Source organism: Mus musculus, chromosome Y (genome assembly GCF_000001635.26).
Source record: "Mus musculus strain C57BL/6J chromosome Y, GRCm38.p6 C57BL/6J".
Taxonomy (NCBI): Eukaryota; Metazoa; Chordata; class Mammalia; order Rodentia; family Muridae; genus Mus; species Mus musculus.
This window is the reverse complement of record NC_000087.7, coordinates 37,222,261-37,231,715: the sequence shown is the minus strand read 5'-3', so window position 1 is coordinate 37,231,715 and position 9,455 is coordinate 37,222,261.

Genomic DNA, 9,455 nt, shown 5'->3' with positions numbered 1-9,455 from the left:
TAAAAGGACTGATTAGCCCCCTCTCTCTGTTCTAGGCCCAACCTCTCTGTACCCATTGTTCTTGTTTCTATAGCTCTGTCTCTCTCTTTGTTTTCAGCTAGCCCTCTATCTGTTCTTTGCCCCACATTTTTCTGACCTAATGGTTTTGTTTCTGCCTCTATGCCTCTATACCTCCCCCATTTCCTCACTCCTCTACCCTCTCCCAATCATTCCCTTTATACCAGGTCTGTTCCGTGGTGTAATTTCTGAAGGTCACAACATGCATGGGTCCAGCAAATGTATTCCCTTGCCATGTAATATTTCATAACACTAACACATTAAAAGCAACTGACAAAATCTATAAATATTAGTTTGAGACATGGATTTTTGTATTCCCAAAAAGGAATCAAAACAACATTTCATTTGGCTTGGCCTTCAGATAAATTCAGATAACCTAACCTTACCTAATCACTAAGAATGCTAAATTATGCACTTGTTTTTCTCCTTGCAACAATGTATGTCCATCAGTGCCCTTTGACACAAATAAATCCACAAACTTGCTCCATTGACAAGAGCATTGCTCATTTAATCCTGTGATAACAAAAGCAGGTGCAGCAGGAGCAGCATCTGCCCTAGGTCCTCTCAGGAGCTCTTTCTTTTATTCACTCTCAAGAATCACTAGAATTTCAAACAAAAACTATCTGCAGCTGGGGACAGACATGAGATTAAAACAAAACAAAATAAAAAAAAAACTACACATATAACATTGCTGGGTTTTTATAGGAAGCAAAATTCTCATACATTTTTTCCTATAAGGAGGATGGAGGATCCTACAACTCAGAAGCAAATAAAACTTCCAAGTTTTAGGAAGCTCAGAAAGGGCTAGGTTTGCTGAGGCCCTCCCAAAGGCAAGAAAAGAGGAACACAATTGCTGGGGTGATGTTTCGCCTACCTCTTCCTGGTAAAGAGAATTCAACACAGTTGAATTCTTTTCAACAGCTTAAGAGCAGGAATGCCTCAATGCTACAGGAACCCCAGGAACCCAGGGAGGACTGCTTAAATACACCCCAGCACTGGGGAGGGCTATGCGTCCTGCTAGGGTTGGTCAGTCTGCAGACATGTTAATTTGCATGCACCCACTCAGGAGGGGTTGGTGCCAGATTTGGTCTAGCACCTACTCAGTGGTGTTGTTTACTGCGATGGTGTACCGGAGACCAGCACCATCTTTTAGGTGCTGGCTGCCTACAGCATGAACAGATTTTTTTTTTAACTACTTGCTTGGACTGATCTTCCCCTGCTTTGTGGGCCCAGCCTGCTAATTCTGTTATCTACTGTATTTGTCTGACTCATTTGGGATAAGGATTTACTTGGACCCAGCTTCATTTGTCACATCCACTTTTCAAGTATAAAAAAAATCACATACTCCATCTACCAACATGGGAGACATTATTTTTTGATATGCAGTTTTCCCCAACAGTGGAATGACAAGACGACCAGAGCCATCCCTTAGGACAGGGACAAATGATCCAAAAGTTACTATTCTCTAACCTAGGACAACCAGTGTCAATAATTTTATATGTCTCTGCAAACCTAGATTATGGCTGATCAACTTCATTGAGTCAGTGGTAGCACTCAGAGTGGGCATACAGGCTAAATGATAACTATATATGTGAACATCCTTCAACTCTGGCCAGATGTACCCCTAAAGCCCATTTTTACATTTCCTACTGGAAGCACATCTTATGAACAACCTGGCACTACAAGTGCAAAAATGGTGCTCCTTCAAAAGGAGCCTTCTGCATCAGACTGTCAACTAGGGACCTGGAAACATTCTAATTTCAATATCACTAACTTAAGAAACCCCTGACAGAATACTGGCTGGCAGATTGGAAAGGGCACGATCACAGGGTCTGTGTTAAATGTCAAGAGAGTTTCTATCATGCATTAAGTGACATCCAGATCTTCCATTCTTTTCATGAGGAAATAAAAATTAGCCCATTTCTCATTGCTCCCATAGCAAGAAATCTGTTTTTGGTCCTGTTGCCACAGACCCTCTGGGTCCCTCTTTCTGCATGGAAAGAGTCACTAGTCCGAGATGGGCAAAGAGTCTGCGAATGACAGAAAGATGAACACGTGAGATTGTGTACTATCTGAATGTCATTTGTCAAATTGAGCATCAAACTTTTTATACACAAGAAAATAGGGAAGTTAGGTGACACATTGGCAAAGTACAAATGAGGTTACTGGGTGCTTAATGGCTCTTACACAAAACAGAGGAATGTAAACACAAAGACAGGCAGGAACTGGTCAATAAAACAACTGAGACAAAGTCAGCCCTATCTAAGGTCACCTAAAGTCTTAGAAGCCAGGTGTGAGGTCTCACACTCCTAAGGCAATGGCTTTCACACCCAAGACATATTTCTAATTAGGGAGTTTGGCTCTAGCTAACCATCTCATTACCCTAAAACCACAGCCAGATCTACTGCCTAAACCATTGTAAATTCCTGTATGTGGGAGTGATTTGGCTTTTATTCTAAGTGATAGTGTAATACCAAAGGCAATTCTGAATGTCACTGAATAAGCAACATTGAATTCCAAACCCATGGTCAGCTCAAGGACTTTCTAGGACATTGGAACACTGGCAAATGCTTAGCTATGTCAGAAATCAATCTTAAAAGGCACTTATAATAAGATATTACTAAAAGAGAGCACATGGATCTGTACACCAGACTAACAAGGGGATAGGGTATGAATATGTGGGTTATGAGAATGCCAAAGCTCCAGGAGTTGAGTTCATTTTGAAACTCTTTGACTCATGAGTGCTTCCAGGGCTCTTGGACTGCCAAGCAGACTTCACTACAGTGTGCATGTGCGGCATCCTGGTAGACACTAGAGTCCAGTAGCTAAGGGTGTATTTTGGCCATGCATGTGAAAAAACTAACATGGAAGAACTATGGCCTGGATAGATAAAAAAAAAAAAAAAAAAAGAACTGGATTCCTGTAATCCTTTGTATGAGACAAGGTTCCCCGGTCCTGCTACAAATCTTGACTCACTAAAACTTCAATTATTGGGACTAGGAGTGGTAATAGCACATGTGTTTAAACCTAAGCACTCCAGAGTCAGAATCCTCTGTGATTTTGAGGCTAGCCTGGTTTACACAGTGTGTTCCAGATTACTCTGACCTACATAATGAGATCCTGGACAAAACCAAAACCAAAATTGAACTAATACTTAAGTTGTTGGGGAAAACTGACCTACCTAATGGAAGGGTGATTTAAACTTCAGCTGGAAGCCCCACATGCCTGGGCCAAACATTCTTTAATGCAGTCCCTTGGGAAATTCAATGGTGTGGATTCCCAAACCACTTTGAACAAAACATCTATTCCTTGTCTAGTTTCTCTAATCTCTGACAGGACCGAAAAAAAATGTCAATGCAGGTATCAGGTACCATGCCCTTTGTGGGCTATACTGGATATGTTGGGTACACAGCCTCGATTATACTTTTTCTCACCTAGTCAGGATTGTGTGTTTTGGGGACTAGCTGTACAATTTTCTTCCTGTTCCAACTTACCAGAGGGGACCATTTAGAAATCTAAAGTACTAGCCAGGTGGTGGTGGCACTCGACTTTAATCCCAGCACTTTGGAGGCAGAGGCAGGCAGATTTTTGAGTTCGAGGCCAGGCTGCTGTTCAAAGTGTGTTTCAGGACAGCTGGGGGTATACACAGAAACCCTGTCATGAAAATAAAAAAAAAAAATCTAAAGTACTGGTAGTCGCAAAGTAAATGGTGTGCCCTTGAAATTGGCAACTAAAAATAAAATGAATGGCAATCTGAGTGTAAAATTGATTAACATGATCCAGCTACCTGGACAGAGTCCTGAGGCTACCAAACTCCCATGTATATGTGAAACCATATTAGCAGTATAAGACACAGTTTAAATAATTATTAGTATAATATTATTTTGTGACATAAAATTATTAACTGTACAATACAAGAAACATTGAATTTATTACTACTATAACTCCAAAAGCCCTTAATATACATTTGTATAATAGTATCCTCAGAGGATTGAAACCTTCCACCCTACAGGAAGCTCCTTAAGCAGAGAGATAAACAACTCAAAAGAAATCCAGGAAGCTCTTTAAGCAGGAAGGCAAACACCTTCAAAGAGCTTCAAGGAGTCCCTCAAACTGACAAAAGTCAGTAGGCTTCTCCCTGCCAGAGAAAGGAATAAAAGCTGAGAGTCCCTCTCATATGCAGAAAGATGAGGTACAAAAGAGAAATATGAGGCCAAGGCTTAGAGCATTTCTCCCTGGAAGGTAAAACCCTGGACAATCCCCAACCTTGTTTTCCCTAATCTCTAAAATACATTCAGAAAGAAGCTCTTTGTTCTCTATAGGCAGCAAAAAGCCTTTTTGTTTCTGTGCCTTACAGCCAGAGATATGATAATTGTAGGAAGACCTATAGGGATATGGAGATAGAGAGGATATGCAGACTACTCCCCACCCATAGCCAAGTTTACTCCCAACTCCTCCCAACTCTCCCCATCTCCTCCGAACTCTCCTCCCAACTCCTCCCAATTCTTCATCTAGCTGTTAAAACCCCCTGTTCTTACTGCTCAGGGTCAAACTCCCCTGCCCTGCAAGGCAGAAGGAGTTTGTCCTCAGCTAGATTTAGTAAAAACTCTTGAATTTGGCATCAGGGGGGGTTTTCTCTTGAGTCTTTGGGGTGCTGGCCAGCTCATCCTAGGACTTGAGTGGAGGCCCAGCTTTTGGTGGTCTTACATGTGGGTGCTCATTTGCTGAGATTTGTGGCCTACCCCAGTTCTCAGAAATCCCCGCTGAGAGGTAAGATCCTGCCTTTGTCTATGTCTTTGTCTATGTCTTTGTCTGCAGGCTTTTTTTGAATTTTGTATTCTTAGTTTACAGTAGCCTGTGCACATGAGAGCAACAAATTCCCTGTCTGGGATGGAGGGGAGTGTTACTGACAGACGTGTCAGGAGTAACTGTCTGCCAACCTGGGAGACATCCCAGAAGGTCTGAGGGAGCTCCAGGGATGCCTGGGTATTTCCCATCGGGGAGCCAATTGAGACTGTGCTCACTCACCCGTCTGTTTCTGTTACTAGGTGCTAATTGAGTGGTGCTCACTCAACCATCGGTTTCTGTTACTGTGTGCCAATTGAAAGGTGCTCACTCAGCAATCCATTTCTGTTACTGGGTGCCAAGTGAGAGTGTGCTCACTCAGTCATCTGTTTCTGTTACTGGGTGCAAAGTTAAGAGTGTGCTTACTCGGCTGTCTGATTGGGTACTGGTTGCAGTTATCGTAATTTATTGTGTGTATATCTTGTTTGTCTCCCTGAATGTGACTCTGACAATGAGACAGACTCTTAGCACTCCCCTCGTATGAGTCTTGTGATTTGGACTGAAATTAAGACTAGGATTCACAACCCGTCTGTAGATGTCAGAAAGAGATTTTGAAGAACTTTCTGCTCTAGGGAATGGCACGCTTTTGGTGTTGGTTTAACACCAGAGGACACTCTTGATTTGATTGTGATTTCTGCCCTTAAAAATGTTGTTTAGGCAGAGGGGACCAGGGTCTCAACCAAATCAAGTGCCATAGAATCTCATCTAAAAAAATTTAGCCAAGGATCCCCCCCATCCTTGTTGAAACCTTGAGTTCAGTGGAAAAAGCCAGACTCCTGAGACCTAACTCTCTGCCACTCAGAGAAAAAAAAAAACTGAGATAAAAATAGTGGAGTCTGAACTGCAACCCTGGCTCCCACAAAGATATATCCAGAGTTAGAAGAACCTCCACAATGGCATAACACCCTACCACCATATCCCCAACTCGTCCCCTCCCAGACCTCTCAACATGTCTGAGGTGCCGCTGGAGATGTGGGGGTGGGACCAGCAGCTGGAACCTGAGGCTGTTGAGCTCGGAACCTAGAGGAAACAGACTGCACAGTGCTGCCTTTATATACTTACGGCCCTCCTCCATCAGAACCCAGACAACTGCAGTCCCTTTAGTACTGGCCATTTTCCTCTACTGATCCTATAATTTGAAGGCATATCATGCCCCCTTTTCTGGAAATCCCTCTAGCCATACTCATCTAATGTAATCTCTCATGTTCTCTCATCAGCCCACTAGGGATAACTGTCAACAGAATTTGAGCATTCTTTTCACCACAGAGGAGAAAAAAAAGATACTGCTGGAGGCCAGAAAGAACATGCTAGGGGTCAATGAATGGCTGTCACATCTTCTGAATGAAATAGATGCAGGCTTGCCTCTGACAAGTCCTGACTGGGACCCTGAAAGTCCTCACAGTAGGGGGCAGTTGACAGTTTTCCTCTGGGCTCTAGTAACAGGGCTGAAAGGAGCTGGCAGGTGCCCCACTAATTTGGCCAAGGTAAGAGGGATCCTACAAGAGGAAAAGTAGCACCCAGCAGTGTTTTTTTTGAGCACCTCTTAGAACCATACAGGCCTTACACTCACTTTGACCCTACATCAGAGGGCCAGCAGGCAGCGATGGCCATGGCTTTCATTGGCCAGTCTGCTTCTGACATTAAAAGGTTACAGTGTCTATAGAGTCTGCAAATATTATCTTTGAAAGATCTGGTTAAGGAGACAGAGAAAGTGTACTATAAGAGAGAGACTGGAGAAGAAAAAAGAGAAAGAGTAAAGAGAGAGTCTGAAAAAAGATAAATTATACGAGATAGAAGGCTGTAAGAAATTTAACTAGGGTTTTAGACATAATTCCAGGTGATAAGGAATATTATAGAAAGGGAGGAGGATGTAGGCAGACAGTGTACCTGGGTAACACAGCACCAAGAAGATGTCAAAACTCCAGAGGACCTTCGCAACCACCTCTAGATAAGGACCAATAAAAAAAAAAATGGACACTGGGCAAAAGACTGCCCCCCCCCCAAAAAAAATAGATATCAGTCCTCCCAAGGTCCTTAACCCAGATGACAATGCCTAGGGCAGATGGGCCTCAGGCCCCCCTCCCCGAGCCTAGGGTAATCCTAACTGTGGAGGCGACCACAACATATTTCCTTGTTGATACCAGAGCAGAATTTTTAGTCCTGAAAGAGCCACTGGGGAAATTGAAGAACAAGAAAACTGTAGTAATAGTGGCTACTTGTCAGAATCCATACTCTTGGACCACTGATAATAAAGTTGATTTAAGAAGAAGCCAAGTAACTCATTACTTTCTCATCATTCCTGAATGCTCCACCCCATTGTTGGGGAGAGAATTACTATCAAAATAAAAGCCCACATAAGTTTCTTTTCAGAAGGAACTTCAGTCTCTTGGATTCCACCATCTCTATAATTTTAGCTTGAAAATCAGAAAACTAATATAGATAAAGTGAGCCTCAAACCTGTTAGAGAAAAGTTCTAGAAGGGAACTGGTTAGAGAGATATCCTCAAGCCTGGCCAGAGACTGCAGGTATAAAAATGACAAAAAGGGTGCCCCCATCGTTGTGATGCTCAAAGCTGGTGCGACTCCTATTGGGGTATGATAATACCCCATGAACAAAGAGGCCTTCAAGGGCATCAGACCTCACCTCAAAAGGCTCTTAGAACTGGGTGTTTTATTCCCTTGTCAGTCTTCTGGGAATACTCTGTTGCTAGCAGTTAAAATTCAGGCTTCGCCCCGGGAAAGCAGCTAAGAGGTGACCCGCTAGGGGCATACTGGGCAATAAATTTTACTGACGTTAATCCAGCCAAGTACAGTAATAAATATTTATTATTTTTTTAGACACTTTTTCAGGGTGAATGGAAGCCTTCCACACTAAGAAGGAGACCACCAATGTCATGGTAAAGAAGATATTAGAGGAAATTTTCCCAATATTTGACATCCCTAAGGTAATTTCATCAGACAACATCCCCTCCTTCGTTGCTCAGATAAGACAATTGCTTATAGACCCCAGATTTCAGGACAGGTAGAGCAGATAAAGAGAACATTAAAGTAAACCTTAACTAGATTGGCTTTAGAGACCAGCAGAAAAGTTTGGACAACACTCCTAACCTTCGCCTTGTTCCCAGGGAAATTTATACTTACACCCTTTGAACTCCTCCATGGGAGACCTAATGAAGCAGGGAGAATGTTTGACCTGGTGTTCCTTTTTCCCAACCCCTGCCAGCTCACTTGAAGGCCCTATAACTGATCAAAAATGATTCCTGGGAATTGCTGAAAAAAAAATGAAACAAAGACACACAGACACACAGACACACACACAGACACACACACACAAACAAACAAACAAACAATACATAGGTACCAGGAACCACAATGGGACCACATCAATTTCAAATAGAGCATCCTATCCTGGCCTGACACCACCTTTCTAACAACCATAAACCCAGACGAAAAGGACCCTAACTGGTGCTTGTGACAAGCTCTGCTGCTGCTCCTCCAGCCTGTGTCTGGCTCCTCCTATTGGCCCCACCGAGGCCCACTGACCCAGCCCTGCTTGCACTAACTGGCCTTGGCTCAGGAACTGAACCTCCTCCCTCCATCCCACCTCTGGTGAGAAACTCTTTAGTCTCATTAAAGCGCTTCTGGGGCTCTCAATGTAACAAATTCTGAAGATGTGACCTCATGTTGGCTTTATTTGACAGCTGGGCCAGAGGTTTAATTTTCCTAGTTCTAATATTAGAACTATTTACTAGAAGGAGTAGGGTATGTGAGACCCTGCCTTATAGCATTTATCCCTGGAAGGAAGAGCCCCTGGACATTTCCCAACCTTTTTTTTTTCCCTTGATCTCTAAATAAACATCAGAAAGAAGCTCTTTGTATTCTATTGCCAGCAAAAGGCTTTTTGTTTCTGTGCCTTACAGCCAGAGATGCGATAATTGTAGGAAGACCTACAAAGATATGGATATAGAGAGGAGGTGCAGACTACTCCCCCACTATACCCCCACCTATAGCCAACTCTCCTTCCAACTTCTTCCAATTCCTCAGCTAGCTGTTAAAGTCCTGTAATGTTACTGCTCAGGGTCAAACTCCCCTGCCCTGCATGGCAGAAGGAGTTCCTCCTCAGCTACCTGATAATAAAACCTCTTGCAGTTTGCATTAGGTGTGGTTTTCTCTTGAGTCTTTGGGGTGCTGGGCAGCTCATCCTGGGACTTGAGTGGAGGCCCAGCTTTGGGGGTCTTACAGAGTCTTGGTGAAGTTGAGACTAGTTGTCTGAAAGAAGCAGAAACAAGAGGGAGCTGGAGCTACCTTGCCTGGAAGAGGTTTAGATCCACTGAGCTACATTGAAAGGATTCTCTCCAACCTGTTGAGCTGTCTGCTCTATTCTCCAGGTTCCCGTTTTTGTGGACCACAGTGGGGTGGGTTTGGTGGTGCAGCTGTCCCTGAGTCATTTCTGCTCCTGTAAGTAACCCCTCACACTTATTCCTGTAAGGAATCCCAGTAAAACACATTCATCAACCAATTTGGAATTCAGCAACATGTATAGCATAACCAGTT